Source organism: Hylobates moloch, unplaced genomic scaffold, assembly GCF_009828535.3.
Source record: "Hylobates moloch isolate HMO894 unplaced genomic scaffold, HMol_V3 SCAFFOLD_14, whole genome shotgun sequence".
In the NCBI taxonomy this organism is placed as follows: Eukaryota; Metazoa; Chordata; class Mammalia; order Primates; family Hylobatidae; genus Hylobates; species Hylobates moloch.
Genome location: NW_026652289.1, coordinates 7,258,539 through 7,277,998, shown reverse-complemented (window position 1 = coordinate 7,277,998; position 19,460 = coordinate 7,258,539). Strand labels below are relative to the sequence as shown.

The 19,460-nt window shown below is 46.1% G+C and overlaps 3 long non-coding RNA genes across 3 annotated transcripts in view; 2 read left to right on the top strand and 1 right to left on the bottom strand.

The window, feature by feature from the left end:
• The window catches only part of LOC131381244 (uncharacterized), a 6,628-nt gene extending 3,457 nt beyond the window's left edge, over positions 1–3,171 (top strand). Inside the window, exons 2-3 of the long non-coding RNA XR_009209860.1 lie at positions 1,782–1,960; positions 3,068–3,171. This is a non-coding gene — a long non-coding RNA (uncharacterized LOC131381244). The remainder of the gene's footprint in view (positions 1–1,781; positions 1,961–3,067) is intronic.
• LOC116482378 (uncharacterized) overlaps positions 1–19,460 on the bottom strand; it is a 61,977-nt gene that overhangs the window by 36,585 nt on the left and 5,932 nt on the right. Inside the window, exon 2 of the long non-coding RNA XR_004251851.1 lies at positions 9,294–9,349. This is a non-coding gene — a long non-coding RNA (uncharacterized LOC116482378). The remainder of the gene's footprint in view (positions 1–9,293; positions 9,350–19,460) is intronic.
• LOC131381245 (uncharacterized) lies at positions 3,179–17,148 on the top strand. Its single transcript, XR_009209861.1, has 4 exons — positions 3,179–3,259; positions 9,655–9,760; positions 10,397–10,525; positions 17,003–17,148. It is a non-coding gene; the product is annotated as an uncharacterized LOC131381245 (long non-coding RNA).

Genomic DNA, 19,460 nt, shown 5'->3' with positions numbered 1-19,460 from the left:
AACACATACAACACACTATACAACACACCATATACAACATACACAAAAAACCACACACAACATACAACACACATCACAACTACACAATATACACCACATACAACACACAATATACACAAGGCACACCACATACCACACACAACACATACAAATGCATACCACATACCACACACATACAAACACATGCCACATACCACACAAACCACACAGACAGCACACACCACATACACAACACATAACACAAACCACACACTGCACACGCCACACAAACACATTACACAAACCACACACTACACAAAACACATCACACACAGCACACACATCACACACAACACATGCACCAATATACACCCACATACACACCACACACACCACACTTCACACACATCCCACACACCCCTCTCTCTCTCTCCTTCCCTGTCTCTCTCTGTCTCTCTCTCTCTCCTTCCCTGTCTCTGTCTCTCCTCACGCGTTCTTGCCCATGGAGAATGTAAGTGAGAGGAGCTATTTACGTCATCCATAAAGAAGAAGCGGGGAGGGACCACGGAAGCCCACTCTCTACCAGAAGGGCCAGAGCTCAGGGAGCGCCGCTGTCAGCAAGATGGGAACCAGCTTTTACGGAGCACTTTGTGTCTTCAAAGAACTTCACCAACATTGACTCATTAAGCCACCCACACCTCTGAGGCAGCTGGGGCGGCTTGGTTCTCCCTGTCAGAGAGGAGAGAGGTCAACGCTCACCTCAGGGCACAGGGCAAATTCAAGAGAGGGCGAGGGCCAGTGTGTCCCAGATGACCCAGCCAAGGAACCTGCTTCTGTGTCAGGAAGGGGTCAAGTGAGGTCGGAAGTCAAGGACCAGCTCTCTGGGTGCTGAAGGGTTAAGGAAGGAGGAAGGAGGAAGAGAGTGTGGCCAGTGGCTGGTGGCATCATATTACCTTCTGCCTGTCACCCAGAGAGCCAAGCTGAACAGGCAGCAGGGTGCCTGTGAGGAGGGGTGGGCCCAGCCTTCCTGGGGAAGCAGCCCCTCCGCCCTCTTTTCCTGTGCTGACAGAGAAGGGAGAAGAGGTCTCAGAGGGGCTCTTGGACCGAGTTCCTTCGTTCCTCCCTTCTAGGAGTGGTGCATTTTTACAATATCAACAGTCCTCACTCCCAGACAAGATCTCTGTAATGCATCACACGGATGAATCCTTCTATATCTCAACGTTCACACACAGTATGAACTTAACAGCCAACAGGGAGCTTGTTTTTATGCTAATGGAATGGCAAAGGGAAAGTTCTTCCCAAATGAAAGAGCTTTGATGTCCTGTATTTCTATATGTGTATGTATGTGTGTACACATATATATACACACGAATATATATTTATATATATATATTATATATATATATTTCCTCCAAAAAAAAATGGCTGGTCCGGAGCTGAATCTCTTTCCTCCTCAAACCCCTGTTTGGAAGCAGGCATTCCTCCCATCGTGAAAAGGGCTCACATACAGCACAACTTGGTTTCTGAAAGCTTGGCCTTTGGAGCTAGAAAGATTTGTTTCACTCATTGTCTGGATGTGGAGAAGAACCTGACTCTTAGAGGCAGCTTTCTCTGACCCCATCGCCGCCTGGGATCCCAACACCTAGGGAGAGGTTTAAAAGAGAAACTGTCCAACCCCAAACCAAGGGCAACACAAACCAGCCTGGCTTCTTCACTCATGGCTTGAGCAAGCTGCTTGTCTCAGTGGTTATTTGCACACACGCTACGAAGCACAGAGACGTACACTCCCCTTTTGTTTTCAGGGATTAAAGAGAAGATTTTAAAAATCTGAAGCCAAAAAGACACAGAGCAACAGAAGCAGCTGTACGAAACACACCCTCAGAAGGGAACAACTTCAGAAGAGAGAACGAGCAGGACCCTCAACTTTGTCCTGAGCCCTTCATTGGAAAGCTTATCCATCTTCATTTTTCCTAAAACTGGGGTTCGTAACTAAAACCATTTCCTAAATGCTACTATGGACACTGTAGTACCAGGCACAAACTCAGGGTAGACGTGTCATTTTCAAGGACAGTTTAACTGGGTGCATTGTATTTAGGTCAAGCGACTTAAAATGCTACGTTAGACAACTTAGGTGAACTCTTTATTGGCACAATGTAAATGCATATTTTGCACAGCCAAGTCAATCTTGCATTCTTGTTAGAAGGTGTGAATTGGTATTTTTAATCAGTGGCAGCTGACTGTAGTATCAAGAGCCCAGGAGTTCAAATCTGCTTCTGTCATCTACCCACCAAAGGACCTCAGGCTGATTAACCCCTTCTAGACTAATGTCCCCACCTCTAAACAAATAATAGTAATGGCACCTCCCTGGTAGGTTAGCTGTAAAGATTAAACGAGATGTTGCCGCAAAACACTGAACCACAGTAGGCATTCTCTTTGCCCTTGGATTTGTTTTTCCACAATACAATTCTATGTACCTTAGAAAAATCAAACGATGATCTGGTTACTTATTGAACTAATTGAAGGGATGCCTATAAGGTTATTGAAGTTTATGCGGTTTTTTGTTTGTTTTATTGGTCTTTTAGTTAGAAATAAGGATTGATGAAAGAAAAAAGGGGGAAGAGAGGGATGGAAGGAGAGAGGGATGGAAGGAGAGAGGGATGGAAGGAGAGAGGGATGGAAGGAGAGAGGGAGAAGGAAGGGAAAAAGGAAGGGAGGGAGGGAAGGAGGGAGGGAGGGAAGGAGGGAGGGAAGGGAGGGGAGACAAAGGAAGGAAGAAGGAAGAAAGGAAGGAAGAAAAGGAAGGAAGGAAGAAAAGGAAGGAGGGAAGGAAGGAAGAGAAGGAAGGAGGGAAGGAGGGAAGGGAGGGAGGGAAGGAACTGAGCCTATTTTAACCAAACACAAAGAACTTAGAATGGAGCTAACCTTATCTCTTCCACATCTGTATATGAAAATCTGAAAGAAACAAATGTCCTCCCGTGTTTATGAAAAGTTGGGTGGGGTAAAAATATAAGGAAAAAGGCATTACACACAGTAACTTGCTCATCAAACTCTTGGAGAAGAATCTAGGTTTAATGTCTCTTGGCTGCAGAACCAATCCCCCGTTTCAGCTTTCTGTGTTCATGCTGCCATTGCATCGACTAGAACGGCCATTTCATGTCACCTGTTTCACAAGATTTAGAGCACATTCTCAGACCACCTGCATCACAGTCATCTGCTAAAAAGGCATATTCCAGGCCTTTCCAAATGCCAAAGACCAGGGATTCTGAAGATCCGTAGTCCAGTAAGTGACTGGCCCTAAACTGGCTTCTTTAGGTGAGGGGAGAGAGGGGAAGTGTCTGGCTTCTACAGAGGGGAGAAGGGAGAGTTGACCCAGGGCCCCAGCCAGCCTGCACCCCGGGGGTGGAGGAGAGTTGGGGGGCAGGGGCACTAACATTATTCTCTTTTTTTTTTGAGATGGAGTTTCGCTGTTGTTGCCCAGGCTGGAGTGCAATGGTGAGATCTCAACTCACCACAACCTCTGCCTCCCGGGTTCAAGCAATTCTCCTGCCTCAACCTCCTGAGTAGCTGGGATTATAGGCATGCGCCACCACGCCCAGCTAATTTTGTATTTTTAGTAGAGACAGGATTTCTCCATGTTGGTCAGGCTGGTCTCGAACTCCTGACCTCAGGTCATCCACCCATCTCGGCCTCCCAAAGTGCTGAGATTACAGGCGTGAGCCACTGTGCCCAGCCTAACATTATTCTCTTTCAACCTGAGGGTCTAAGACACACTGTTTAAGAAGCTTCAAATAAAGGCTTGTTATTTAAACTTATAAAACAGCCCCCTAAGAGACCAAAATAGCAATAGCCTAAAGCACTATATTAACAGGAGGGAGGAGGGAACAAATCTTCGTTTCTCATGGGAGAAATCTACCGATAATGCCAAAAATGGGTATTTTTGAAGCGGTATACGTACATTACTTAGCAACCTGGGGTGGATTGCCATCAGAACTAAAAGCAGAAATAGTTACAAGATTTCATTTAAAATGGTGATTTCTGTGAAGCTAGCCTGGGGTGGGGTGGCCAGGGCAGAGAACTCTTGTTTTCCACAATAAAATATTTCTATACGGGTTGATTTTTTTTCCCAGCCATGTCTAAATCACAAAAGAAGGGTAGACTTTGTATTTGAAAAGCATTTGGGCTGGTTGAATCAGTCTCTGGGGTTGGGGGTGGTGGCCCGCGAAGGTGACTCCAAAAGCTCCCAAATGAGTCTCTGAGCTGCTGCTGAACCTGGCACCAGGTACCTTTGTGAAGTGAATGAACCAATGAATAAATAATGAAAGAAGAATCGAGAGTCAATGCTGCCTGTTTGATATGCACACAGATATGCCAGTCTTGCCCAGGAACCCAAATCCAACCTAAATTGAAAGGTAAAACTGAATGTGGCGTCACCTCAAGGTGCCTCTTCCTCTCCTGCACCCCTTTTTTTTTAATCTATTCTAATTTCACAATTAGGAAATAATACAAGTATTGAAAGTTACATCATACATAAACCATTTCCCCAAATGTCCTTGGCTGGCGCCATCTACCCAGGAGCTCCCCGGGGTGGCTGGTGATCACAGAAGACTCCATTTAGACCACTCAGCAGGGTACGCCAAGGACAGTCCTCTCAACCTGCAAGGACTTGCTGGTTGAAAAAAAAAAAAAAAAACCACTGCTTTTAAGACTTAAATCAAGGTCTTCAACAGAAAAGCCAGAGACAAACAAAAACAAACAAACTGATTCTGGTTTTCCACCAAGCTCAAGGAGCCTTTGTCAAAGTAAATCAAAGCACTCGGCAGCCAGCTTATTAGGTTTAATCATCAACCGTGCTTATCAGATCCTTCGTTTGTAAGTCCCTTGAAGAAAAAAAGTGCAAAATGATTCCTTCTGTGCTTTGGAGATTGATATCAAAGCAGGCCTTGAGGTCAACTACAGAGGCGCTTTAAGTGGAAATTATAAGCAGGAAACAAAATGCACTCATTCAATTTCTTCAAGTTGAGCAGAGACCTCCTGGATGCCACGTGTCAGCTTTACCTGCTAGAAACACACGCTCACCTCGCTGTCCAAGACCCTGGAAAGGGGAACCCCTTGAATTGGTTGGGTTTTGCTCCCCTTGGCCAATTCTTCACTATGGTTTAGAGATTTGCGGTCTTCCGGTGGCATTCTACTCAATCAAGGTGACCAGCCATCTGTTGAACTGTCTCCTCCAACCTGATATACCCAAGTGCTGTGGTTCCAATTTCAATATTCCCTCCTAGGGATAGCAAACAAGAAGATCTATGGGTGAATAATGACAAGAATACGGTAAATGGTTGACATTATTACCCACGAAACTGCATTAAGTCAGGTTGGTTCGCTGGCACTCTGAAGCCAGCCATGGCACAGTATCTGATTCAAAATCCAAACACACAGCAGCCAAAGGGGAAAGCAAAGGGCAAATTAAGCCACCACTGAAGGTACTCGGACAGGCCAGAAGAAGATTCCATTCCACACCCAGCTCAACTTCTTCCCACCTTTCTTCTTCATCTTTCTCTCTGCATCTCACATTTCAGTTCTCACAATCTTCTCTCCAAAAAAATTCTGCCACGTTCTCCCGGGACACTCTCTTGCTTTCTCTCTCCCTCTTGATGCAGCAGCAGTTCTCAAACCTTCCCATGGAAAATCCCACCAGTTTCTTCCTTCCTGGGACCCTCTCTCCTTTCCTTTCCCTATACCAAAAGATCAAGACCAAGCTGGGATTACAGAAAGGGGGGGGACCCTGAGAGTGGAGTAGGAAACAGAGACTGGGGTTATTGGTGCACAAAATATGTGGTCCCCGGAACGCTATTAATATTGTATTGATGGCCTACAGTGTGTTGGCCACCATGTTAAATTGCTGAATTTAACAGGTGTCTAAATTGGGCTTTTCTAAGTGCATTCTGAGGACACTGTTCCAGGGAGATGCTTCTTACTAAGAGCATTTGATGGTTAAATACATTTGGAAAATGTGTCATCTCTTATTCATCCCCTGGAGACTCCCAATACACATTACATTTTTGGTAATTTCTACAATAGATATACTTGTCATTGGTTAGCCCAGTATTTCCCTGTTTTTTTTCTTTCTTTCTTCCTTTTTTTTTTTTTTTTTTTTTGAGACAGGGTCTTACTCTAGCAGCCAGGCTGGAGTGCAGTGGCACAATCTCAGCTCACTGCAACCTCTGCTTCTTGGGTTCAAGTGATCCTCCTGCCTCAGCCTCCCAAGTAACTGCGACTACAGGCACACGCCACCACACCTGGCTAATTTTTGTATTATTTGTAGTAACAGGGTCTCACTGTGTTGCCCAGGCTCCTAACTTATTTGATCACCAAACCCACTTGATCGTGGAAAAAGCAGCAGCTAATGTCAGCATCACTCTTGGCCCATGTAGATCTTCAAGATGGAAGTCACCAAAGTACAAATGTTCCATGTGTGCAGGCTCTGGAGCCCTGGATGGGCGTTCACCTGATTTACTGGAGTGTTTGTGGTAGTGTAGCCATGGGCGTGATGACTCTTGACCAGGAGGTTTTGTTCCCCGGGAACAGGGCCTGCAAAAAGATGAGCTAGGGAGACAATTCAGGCATGGATAGTTGAGTAAACACAGAACGTTTAAAAAGAAAAATCAGCAGAATTGCGTTGGTGCTCCTGTGTGGGATTCCTTTCCAAAATATAGTCATGGCTTTTAAAAATCTCAAAGATCCTTTGGTTTTCTTTATCACGCTCCCGTTCCCCAGAACCACTACCCCTTCCTTAGCATCGTGGTTTCTTAAATGGAATGATCTTCTCATGGTCCACAGACCTAGGAGAGGAATGGAGACCCCTCCAGCCCAGAGCCAGCCCCAGATGTCTTACACCAGGGCTGCTATTTTGAAGGGTGCTTCGAGATCTGCAGCTCCAGGCATTTTGTTATTTTGCTATTTGCTTTTGGAACTTCTTAAAACAAACTTCAAAGACGAGAAAACTCCTGTTTGAAATGAATTCCTTGTAGAATCCAAGAAATGACTCATAGAAGCTGTTTTGGCATTTATGTTCCCTGTTAAGATGATTAGGCTCATAAATTCTATTTTTGAAATGCAGTCTTTGTACCCCGAATATTTTTCCAGAACAGCAACAAAAAAAAAACCTGAGGTGGAGGAGCAGGGGAGGAACGATATCCCTATTTACATGTTTGCTATGATTTAAATACATGTTGTGGCCTACTTATTTTTGTATTTTATCATCTATTTTTCCCCACACTATTAAAGAGGTTGGGCAATTTTCTTCAGTGAAGTTGCTTAAAATGCTCTTATTCTAAAGAAGAAACTGACTTTTTAAAATATTACTAGCTCATATGAACAAACTCATATCTTGTTCATGTATGAGCTAGTAAGATAAAAAGTTCTGTTTTCACCCAAATGTCCAATGACTGATGAATGAATAACAAAAACGTGGAATAGTATTCAGCCTTAAAAAGGAATAAAATTCTGATACTTGTTCCAAGTAAGAATATATCTTGAGGACTCTGGGAGCACACTTTTAGAAACACCAGTGGCCTGGGGCTTCTTCCCCCGCCTGGTTTTGATCTTACCAACACTGCTGCTCCTGAAACAGCCTAGTTACTCATTCTTCAAAACTAATGCTTGGCTGGACCCAAGCCCTACTTTAATCACAAAACTGGTACCGTTCCAACTGAGTTAGGTGGTTTTCTTGGGGCCATGCAACGGACTGTCTTGGCAGGGGGCAGGTGCAGCCTTCCTTCTTGGGAAAAAAGTCTCAACTGTAGAAATGTGATGGCCCCTGAGATTTAAGTTATTGTAGTTGTTACCTAAGTTTTACGCACCAATGCCTTTGTTCTTGTGTAATAAACTGTCAACTGCAGCATGTTCAAAGTAGCTCAACCCTCTATTTGGTCATAAAATTAATCCTAATCTAAAAACCACTCTTTCAATTTTAATTGCGTGGCAAGCCCAAGTTTTTAAGGAGCGTTTTGTTGTTCGGTACTTTTGATAACACCTGTGAAGCAGTGCTGGTCATGAGAAAAGACTTCGTGTGTGCCTCTTCAAGAACAATGAACTGCACTGAACTCTTTTTTTTTTTTTAAGTTTAAGTTCAGGGGTACATGTGCAGGTTTGTTATATAGGTAAACTTGTGTTACGAATGTTTATTGTACAGATTGTTTCATCACCCAGGTATTAAGCCTAGTACCCATTAGCTATTTTTTCTGATCCTCTCCTTCCTCCCACTCTCTACCCTCAAGTAGGCCCCAGTGTGTGTTGTTCCTATGTGTCCAAGTGTTCTCATTATTTAACTCCCAGTTGTAAGTGAGAACATGCAGTTATTTGGTTTTCTGTTCCTGTATTAATTTGCTAAGGATAATGGCCTCCAGCTTCATCTACGTGCCTGCAAATAATACGATCTCACTTTTTTAATGGCTGCATAGTATTCCATGGTGTATGTGTATCACATTTTTTATCCAGTCAATTACCGATGGGCATTTAGGTTGATTCCATATCTTTGCTATTGTGAATAGTGCTGCAGTGAGCATACGTGTGCATATGTCTTTATGAGGAATCACCACACTGCTTTCCGCAGTGGCTGGCCCAATTTACACTCCCACCAACAGTGTGGAAGCATTCCTTTCTCTCCATAAACTCACCAGCATCTGTTATATTTTGACTTTTTAGTAATAGCCATTCTGACTGATGTGAGATGGTATCTCATTGTGGTTTTGATGTGCATTTCTCTAATAATTAGTGATGTGTAGCTTTTTTTCATATGCTTGTTGGCCATGTATATGTATTCTTTTGAAAAGGAATTGCCTAAACTCAGACCTCAAAAGAAGTATTCTACTGTTTGAGTTTCAAATGAAAAAGCATCAAGAATAAAGATCTTCAAGAATGTCATTTTTGAGAGTCTCTGGCATGACCAAAGAGGTCAGGAATGCCCACCTCATGTGTATCTTCATGCTGTCCCTAAGGCACAGGCCATGTTTCTGAATTACATGTCAAGAGATATACACAGTCGAGGGAGTGACCAGCCATTACATTCCAAAAATAATCCCTGTGAAGTAATTATAATCTGTTTACCTTGATTTGTCCAGAACAACTTGGTCATCAAGCATCTCTCTTTATGATGCACCCACATGGATTTTGGTAAAGTAGAGATTGTGGAGGACTGAATGTATCAAATATAGACAAAATTGTCAGATAAGGTTTACAAATAAGTTTGCCACATTTTTTCAGGTGTAGGCAATTCTCGCTGTCTTCACCAGGGCTGATCTGGACTGATGTTAATTTACCCCAGGGAGCTTTGTCCTCTCAGCTTTGGGCTTCTGGGCCACTCACAGTTGATGTCCTGGGGCACAAGAGGTGGGGGAGATGGATAAGAAGACAGTTCCCATCAGTTTCCAGGATGCCTTATTAGGAAGCTCTCTTTTTGGCCAGACCTGGGGGAGACACCATATGACACAATGCACAGCAGAGGAAAGGCAGTGAAGTTTAGCAGGGCTGAGCCACCCCCACTTGAGATACGAGGCTGGGCACCATATTACACCAGTGATGACACCTCTAATGGGGTGGAAAGGTCACTTAGGCATGGCTATCTTCAACTCCACTATTGACCTTCCCCACCTCCACTCCTTTTCTGCCCTCCCTCTATAGTCTGAGCAGAAAGAAGGAAGAGATTTCTTCTGGAGGTCCTAAGATAAGCCACAGAAGAGCTTCTCTCCACAAAGCCCTCATTTGTGGCCATGGAAGGCAAGCGAAGGTTGGTGCCCTTGGATGAGTGTCTCTTGCTCTGGAATGGAGGGCGGGGGCTGGTGCTAGCACTTCCCTCACCTTTGGAAACTCCCTTGGCTGTAAAGAGCAAGATGAGGCCGGGCGCAGTGGCAGGCGCCTGTAGTCCCAGCTACTCAGGAGGCTGAGGCAGGAGAATGGCGTGAACCCAGGAGGCGGAGCTTGCAGTGAGCCGAGATTGCGCCACTGCACTCCAGCCTGGGCGACAGAGCGAGACTCCGTCTCAAAAAAAAAAAAAAGAGCAAGATGAGAGCACACGGGCAGGGGCGGCCCCAGTGAAGCTGCCAGCTGGGGCCTCCATATCCCCTCCCCAGCCTTCCTGCAGATCCGCTGCTGATGGTGTCGCCCAGCCCCTTGCCTGCAGCCGAGGCCCACTCCCCTCTCAGATGGCGCTCCACCAATCCCAAGAAACGGGCGATGAGTCCCAAGAATGTCTGCCTTTTAATGGGAGCCAGTCCGGGCCCAAACGGTTGTGGGAGAAACAATGGGCTGAAAGGGACTCCTCTAATCTTTGGACTCACATCCTTCAGGGGAACTACAGGCTGCATCATTCATTCCTTCATTCATTCAATAACTGTTCATTGAGTTTCTGCTCTGTGTTCTCAAGGTTGGGAATTGGCAGCAAACAAGACAAACAGACTCTGCTCTCACGGTGCTGAGGACCTTGAGACCTACAGCCCCAAGCCAAGAAACCCAGCTTTCCCGTCACAGCACAGGGTGCTATAAAGAACATCAGGTGGGTCATGGGCTGCAGAGCAACTGAACCCCCCTGAACCCCCCTGTTCAGGGAATGCCAAGCTAAGGCCTCAGTGAGGAAAAGGAGCCAGGTAAGTGAAAATACAGGGGGAAAGCTTTGTGTGGGGAAAACGTGCAAAGGCCCGGGGGTAGGTGGTCTGGAGTATTCAAGGAGCAGCCGGTGTTTTGCAGCTGGAGGGGAAGGAAGGAGGGATGTGCAGAGATCTCAGTGTAGCCCTTCACACAGGGCATCATGGGGGAGGCACGAAGATGGTCCCAACTGTCTTCTGAGGACACTCTTTGGTCTCATCTGGAGCCCCAAGCGTGGGCTTCTAAATCACTCAGGGGACCAATGGAAAAACTTGTCTGATTCAAAACCCAGTGAAGAAACCAAGGGTGCTGGCATGTGCCTGTAGTGCCAGCTACTTAGGAGGCTAAGATGGGAGGATGGCTCAAGCCCAGGAGTTCAAGGCCAGCCTGGGCAAAGAAGAGTCCCTGTCTGTCACAAAAGAGAAAAATTAAATAAAATCAACCATGCACCGCTGTCCTCCTTGCACACCACTGAAGAGGCTTCTGCCTTCTTTGGCGGTCCCTCCATTCACATCCAGCATCATAAGATGTCAGGCACACATCTCAGCCTGCTGTATTCCCAGCAGAGGAGGCAGAGCCAGGACACCAGCCCACTCTTCCTAACTAATCTGTTTCCTCTGCTGTTAATTAGACCAGTTCTTCTCAACAGCGGGGTGCTGTTTCCCCCAGGGGACACTGGCAATTTCTGGAGGCATTTTTGGTTGGCACGAACGGGGCAGAGGTGCTGCTGGCATCTGGCAGGTAGGGACAGGGATGCTGCTAACATCCTGCAGCACCGGGGACAGCCCCCCACACCAGAAAACCATCCCATCCAAAATGCCAACCCATAAATCAGAAGGAAGGTGAGCCTGGGGAGAAAACTAGAGAGGATTTTGCTCCAGAAAAAAATGACCCACAATAAAGCTGGCTCAGCTCCTTTCAAAATTAAATACCTTCCTTCTTTGTCACACACTGGAAAACGAGCGAGTTTCTATTTCAGGCTGTGGGGTGGGTTAGCGTTGGCTTGGCCGGCTGTCTGGCAGAGGCTCCGATTCATCAATGACAGCTAAGTGTGGTTTGCTGTGTGTCAGGAGAAGGTCCAGGATGGGCTGGGGCAGGGAGTGTGGGGGGCAGACCACCCTCATCCCTGGGGCTGCTGGAGCTTCCGGAGGCTGGAGCACACCCAGCCTGCTCCTCCTTGTGGAAAGTGATTAAATGCGAAGCTTAAAGCTGTAAGGACTTACTGGCATCACGGGTTTTTACTTCTGAACTTGTTCCCCCCTCTTTTTACCTGCCCTCTGAAGCTCCCAAATTCAGGGCCAGGCACAGTGGTTCATGCCTATAATCCCAGCACTTTGGGAGGCCAAGGCAGGTGGATTGCTTGAGGCCAGGAGTTGGAGACCAGCCTGTGCAATATAGCAAGACCCCATCTTTATAAAATAAATTAATTAAGCTCTCAAATCAAAAGCAGAGGTGTGTGTAGAAATGCCCTTAAATAGATATGACAGTGATGTCATTGTACAACATAGCTGTCAGGGTGGAAGTGTGTCTCCCAAAATTGATATGTTGAAGACTTAACCCATGGTACCTCAGAATGTGACTCTGTTTGGACATGGGGTCTTCAAAGGGGTAATTAAGGTAAAGTAACACTATTTGGGTGAGGCCCTAATCCAGTCTGACTAGTGTCCTCATAAGAAGAGGAGACAAAAACATACACAGAGGGATGACCCTGTGAGGACACAGGGAGAGGACGGCATCTATGAGTCGAGGAGAGAGACCTCAGGAGAAATCTACCAGTCAGGAGAAACCAACCCTGCCACACTTTGGTCTTGGACTCCAGTCTCCAGAACTGGGAGACAATAAATTTCTGCTGTTTAAGACACCCAGTCTGTGGTTCTTTGTTATGGCAGCCTTGGCAAACTAATCCCACATCCTTAGAGCTACAAGGGGTTCAGATATTCTTCTGTGCAACCTGCCCCCCAGGGTCACCATCTCTTTTATGGACACACTCTGAGAAGCCGTCAGTCACTGTTGGGGATGGAGACCTCACTACGTCTCAAAGAAATCGTTTAGCGTGGTATATTAGCTTTCTCTTGCTGCTGTAACAAATTATTTTAATCTTGGGTGTTTAAGGAAATAGCAATTTATCCTCTAATGGTTCTGGAAGCCAGAAGTCCAAAACTAGTTTCCCTGGGCCAGCTCCCTCCAAGGGCTGTGGGGGAGAATCTGTTTCCTTGCCTTTCCCAGCATCTGGAGCTACATTCCTTGCATTTCTTGGCTCCTGGTCCCTTCCTTCCTCCATCTTCAAAGCCCGTAGTGTAGTATCTTGCTTCCTTGATCAAATGGCCCTCTTCTGTCTATGTAAAATCTCCTTCTGCCCACCTCCTCTAAGAACACTAGAGAGTGCATTTAGGGCCCTCCTGGATGATCCAGGACAAACTCCCATCCCAGATCCTTAATTTAATCACATTTGCAAAGTCTCTGCCCTATAAAGTGATGTATTCACGGGTTCCAGAGATTAGAATGTGGACATCTTTGCAGGGAGGGGTGATTCTTCAGCCTCACTCACATTGGCCTCCTCTCCAGGGCTGAAAGTCACCTCTCCAGAGCTTCCAACCCATCACACCTTGTCATGAACTCTGCAGCAGATAACCCACGTCTAACTCTTCCTGCTTGAGATCTTCCTCCAGCCTTCTGAGAACAGCTCAGGTGCACCTTCAAGAGTGCCCATTTTCAGACTGGCTGCCCCATGATTTCCCTCCTTCCTCATGGGCTTTGGCCTTCCAAGGCCTCTGCAGCCTGTTTCCTCTCCAACAGACTTGAGTTGGTCAATATCTCTCGAGAAATGTGGCAACAAGAATGGCTGAGATGCTGCAAGGTGACTCCACAGCCCAGAGAATAGCAGGTGCCTGCCCTTTAGTGCTGTAGGCTATGGGCCACGGGCCGCGGAGCTTGCTTCAGCTTCAGTATCTGCATTTCACCTGCAAGGCACTGAGGCCCCATCACTGAAAAACCACAAGAGCAGAAATCTTCCACCTTGCCTACCACAGAGTTCCAGTTCCTAGGACACTGGGGCTCAAAAAATACCTGTTCATGAAACAAATGTAGTATTAATTCTACTTGCCAAGTCCATGAGTAGATATTTATCTTTAATCTTCCAGGATTTCAACTTTGCCATGAATATAACATTTTTTGTCTCACATAAACAATGTTTCCAGAAAAACAAAAAAAGGCTTTTCAATAAACAGAGAGAGCCCAGCCAGAGAAGCTTCGACACTTTAAGATTCTAAGTCACTAGTTCATGGTTAATTCAAGTAAGTACTTTGCAGATTGGGAGGGTGAAAAAAGTGACAAAGACCCCTCTTCCTCTCACTTCAGTCAGGGGGTAGGGGAGAGAGAGAGAAAGAGAGAGACGGGAACATTTATTGGACAATGCAAAGTCCAAAAGGAAATAAAAAAATTTCCCACGTCAAAAATGGCAGAGTCCAAAGAATATCATCAGCTGTTATAGAAGAACGAGTTTGATTTAATTGTAGCAGCTACACTTGTATACATTTGAGGTGGAGAAAAAACTGGACCTCCCGACACAGTCATGTTTTCATGTGAACAGGAAAGATTCTACTGCAGCAGGCCATGGGCCAGCCTAGATGGCTGTCTGCAGCCAGCACCTGCTGCGTGTACTTAGCTCTTCACTGGTGGCCTCACCTTCCCTGCACCCCACATCCTTAATGGGGGTGATGCCGTTTCCAAAGGGCAGAAAATTGGTTCTTATGGAGTCAGCAAATCTTAGACATCATAATGGTTTGTGGCCCTTTAAATTTTCATCCTCTACAGCACATTCTTACTCTTTTGTATTGAATTTCCTTTGTTGTGAGGAAATCAAATTAAGTTTAAATTGATTAGTTTTTCTTTATGGGGGGTGATAAGGATGGAAAGGTTGTACAACACAGCCCCAACCCACCCTGGCACCAGCAGCCCTGTCCACCGAGGAGAGTCTGAAGCTCACTCACACTTGGGCCTAAGTGTTTGACTGGGATGTCTGATGGATGGAACCTTTCCCACCAGCTGCCAGCCATGCTGCACAGAGGTGTGAGCATGTAGGGAGGAACCAATGCAGTGGGCCAGGGGTACCATCTTCATTGCTCCTCGAAGATGGTGGCTCTTTTCTCTGTTGCTGTGACATATGGCTTCTGCTAGTCACAGGCCTGTGGCCACATAGCTCCCACGTCTGGCTTCCTCTTGCAGCATGCTGCTTTGCCCTTGCCAATTCTTGGTTAGTCTTTTCCTCATGCTTCCCAAGAGGGTGACAGGGTGGGTTGATTAGTCATTATCTAGTTTCCAATATCCTTTGTGTTAGTTTCCTTGGAGCTGCTGTAATAAATTACCATAGACTTAGTGGCTTTAAAAACACAAAATTTGGGGGCCATAAAGGAGGAAAAAACGTCTACTCTCACCCTCCTAGATTCCCCAGCTATAGCCCTGTAAATGAGACTAATTGCTAATAGTTTGAATGTCTCTCTTCCAAAACTCATGTTGAAACTTAATTGCCAATGTGATGTAATGTAATGTATCAGGAGGTGGGGCTTGAAGAGGTGATTAATAGATTAACAACATTATTGTGGGATTGGGTTAGTTATTGCAGAAGTGGGATCCTGATGAAAAGAATGAGTTCAGCCTAATTTTCTCTGCCTGTCTCACATGCTCACTTCTGCCTTCTGCCATGGGCCCACCTTGGCCAGATGCAAGTGCCAAGCACTTGGACTTCCCAGCCTCCAGAACTGTGAGCTAAATCAATCTCTCTTTTTTGAAATAAATTATCTTGTCTGTGGCATTCTGTTATAGCAGCAGAAGATGGACTAAGGCACTGATGAAGGACAGATTAGCAAGAGAAAAGCAGACAGAAGTTTACTAATGTGTGCATCTTAACTATGCATGAGGAGCACTCAGGGATGAGTAACTCAGAGGGGTGGATAGAACTTGGGTTTACATAGAATTTTAACAAAAGAACAATCAATTTTGTAGAGAAGTGACAAGACAAGAGAAAAGGACTTTGAGTTTCAAGGGGGAGGACGCATTGTGGGAAGACAAATATATGGAAAAACTAATAGTAGATAAGGGCTAGTTAATAAGGTTTATTGATTCCCCTGGTGCCATCACAGGCTGATAAGGGTCTAGAGCTGTCTCTGATGATTAACATTTGCCCTTCCTGGTAGAGAAAGGAGGGGGATACCTTTACAAATTTATGCTCCACTTTTAGACAAACAGGGGGAAGGCAGAGAGCTTTTCTTATATCTACTTCTTCTCAGTTGCCTTCAGCTTAAAATAATCCTGTTACCAACATGGCTTATACTGGGGAGGCATATTATTCTGCTGTGCTTCAGGGCCCACTTAGATAATCCAGTATAATTTCCCATCACAAGATATCTTATTTAATCACATCAGCTGTGTAGAGTAACATATTCAAAGGGATTTGGATGCAGGCTTTTTTGGGGGAAGAGAGGGGCATTGTTCAGGCTACCTCGTGCCTTAAGACAGTTCTTCTGCCAGGACACTTTGCTGACTGACAGTCTGCCTGGAAGGCAGGCCTTATCAGTGGTGGATAGAGCAGTTAAATCACAGAATGCAACTCAACTTGGCAACCTGTGGATCGGGGGGCACCCCAAGAAACTGGGTTGTTGTAGATGCTCTGCTGGGCCATGCCTGCAAGGCCTGCCCTGATATTTTCCTAAGACTATTTATATTTTTGAAGCTAGCTTTGGATTAAACAGTTAAAAGTCAAATGGCAAGGAGTGGGGGGTATTGGGGATAAAGCCTTTGCCTTGAGACAGCAGTCACCCACTCTGTTAAAGGAAACAGAGAAGCAATGTTCAAGCAGCCAGAAACTCAGAAAACTCCAGATGGAGTAATATCCCCCAGACTGACTCCATTCCTCCTTCTGAAGTTGTGCAAGATATTGCTTGGGGGAAGTGAGGTCACCCGCTTCACCATCACTTTAGCCAAAGTGCAGCAGTGTGCAATATACAAAGTGTTTGTGGAGGTTTGGATTCGTTCATTTTCTTTCTCCAAGAGCAGATTTTTCCCCCTAAGAGCATGCTCTTAAAGGAATGGCCTCCAGCTAGTCACAAGGAACTCAAATACTAACAAACACATCATTAAACATATATGACTTCCTTTCAGTACATTCCGTCCAGATGCAGGAGAGAGTTACCACATTTATTTTCAGACCACCCTCATTATTGCTTCCACCCATCTCTCATTAAATTGCCTTCAAGCAAAAAAAAAAAAAAAAAAAAAGGCATTAAGATCTAACTTCTGCTTCTCCTTTTTCTTTATTCCATTCTGTGAAGTTAAATAGGCAATAGTTGGTTCAAACAACCTACGATATTTCCTCATTTTCTCTATTTTGCAGGTCCTGAGAAGCTGCCATTACCTCTCAAGGGTTTGAGAGTCCAGCCAGTTTCTCCAGAGTGAAGTCCCCCTCCTCGGAGGAACAAATGCTTTCAGAGGAACAAACGCTTTCTGAAAAACTCGCCACTGGGCAGATCCTGCCGCCCACCTGCCTGCCACTGCAGAGCAGAGCCTGCTCAAAGAGCTGCCATCATTCCTGGCACTGTTACATAAATGCTGAGTGTGGTGGCTTGAATTGTGTCCCCTGAAAAGATATGTTACCGTCCCAATCCCTGGTACCTGGGAATGTGACTTTATTTGGAAAGAGGGTCTTTGTAAATATAAGAAGATGGGGTCACGCTGGAGTAGGGTGTGCCTTAAATCCAAAGGCTGTGTCCTCCTAAGAGGGAAATGTGGACACAGGCACAGAGGTAAGATGATGTAAAGACACGCAGGGAGGAGGCCATGGGATGGGAGGCATTTGCTGCAAGCCCCGGAACCCCAAGGATCCTTGGCAACCACCAGAAACCAGGAAGAGGCAAGAAGGGTTCTTCCTCCGAGCCCCCAAGAAGGAACTAACTGATTACAGACTTCTGGCCTCCAGGACTGTGAGAGAATACATTTCTGTTTTCTTTTTGGTTTTTTTCTTTTCTTTTTGAGACAGGGTCTCACTCTGTCACCCAAGCTGAAATGCAGTGGTGTGATCACAGCTCACTGCAGCCTGGACCTGCTAGGCTCAAGCAATCCTCCCACCTCAGTCTCCTGAGAAACTGGGATTACAGGCATGCACCACCACCACGCCCAACTAACTTTTGTATTTTCTGTTGAGATGGGGTTTCTCTATGTTGGCCAGGCTGGTCTCAAACTCCTGAGCTCAAGCGATCCACCCGCCTTGGCCTCCCAAAGTGCTGGGATTACAGGCGTGAGCCACTGTGCTCAGCCCCATCTCTGTTGTTTGAAGCCACCGAGTTTGTGGCTCTTTGTTACAGCAGCTCCGGGAAACTCACACACTGAGTTCCACCCTAAAATGCCCCTTTAGGTCACTTTAACTCAAAGTCGCTGCCTATCTCTATTTTTATTTATTTATTTATTTATTTTTATTATTATTATTATTTTTCTGAGATAGAGTCTCACTCTGTCACCCAGGCTGGAGTGCAGAGGCATGATCTCAGCTCACTGCAACCTCTGCCTCCCGGGTTCAAGCAGTTCTCCTGCCTCAGCCTCTCAAGTAGCTGGAATTATAGGCACACGCCACCATGCCCAGCTAATTTTTTGTATTTTTTTAGAAGACATGGGTTTCACCATGTTGGCCAGGCTGGTCTCAAACTCCTGACCTCAAGTGATCCACCCACCTCACCCTCCCAAAGTGCTGGGATTTGAGCCACCGTGCCCGGCTTTATCTCTATTCTTAATACATCTCTTCTGCTGCTTCTGTCTGCTTCTGAGGTTTCAACCTAAGCCCGATTTGGGCTGCAAATCCAGGTAAGAACCACTAAGGCCCTCTGGGAATTTGACTAGTTCCAAAAGGGGTCCGGGGAAATGAGCTGTGTCCTCCCCAAACTTCCCTCCCTCCAAGTTCTCTTAAAGCAGGATGGCCCACGTCCAAGGATGCAAAATAATGCCACACCCATTGCCTACAAGGGGCAGGGCCCAGGGAGGAAGGAAAGAAGATGCTGTTAGGTCTCTAGTCCTGACTCTCTGCTGTGAGTGCCCCATAGAATGTCTCATTCTAACCATCCTAAGGTCAGGGCCAAGGTCCCCATCCTATAGATTCAGGGTGTCTGGGCTGGGATCCAAGCCAAGTATCCTTCTTCCGAAGATCACATGAAGATTCACCCCAAGCCCTGGTGTTACAGCAGCCTTCTTCTACATCCACAGTCTGTGCAGAGCCACTCAGTTTAAGTTCAGTTCAACATAATTACAGTTTAAGTTCAGTTCAACATAATTACAGCGGCAGTTCTCAAACTTTCGGGGGCATCAGAATCACCTGAAGGGCTTGGTGCAACACCCGTTGCTCCTCGCCCCGCAGTTTCTGATTCCGTGGGTCTGGGTAGGGCCTGGGATTCTGCATTGCTAACACATTTCCAGGCAATGGTGAAAGGTCAGTCCAGGCTCCACAGTTTGAGACCCATCACTTCGTGTAAACATGGGATGGTATCAGATATGAGCCAACTCCTGGTGTCTACGCCCTCAAATGATGGATGGAAAAGACCAGGAGATGGAGGGGCCCTCCTTCCTCAGCCCCCCTCCACCCACACACAGACGGCTTTCATGACCTCCCCTTTGCTAGCTGCCTCTGCCAAGCGGTGGCCGGAGTGCTGCTGTCACCCACACCCTCCATCCTTCCTGTGCCCAGAGTCCATTTCTCCACTTCCCTCTGTTCACAGTTAATTCATGTGGAGGGAACATCCCTGAGCTTGTGTTCACATGAGCAGACACACCCACAGGGGCCGCCATTTCTTTTCCCACCTTTCCCTGTT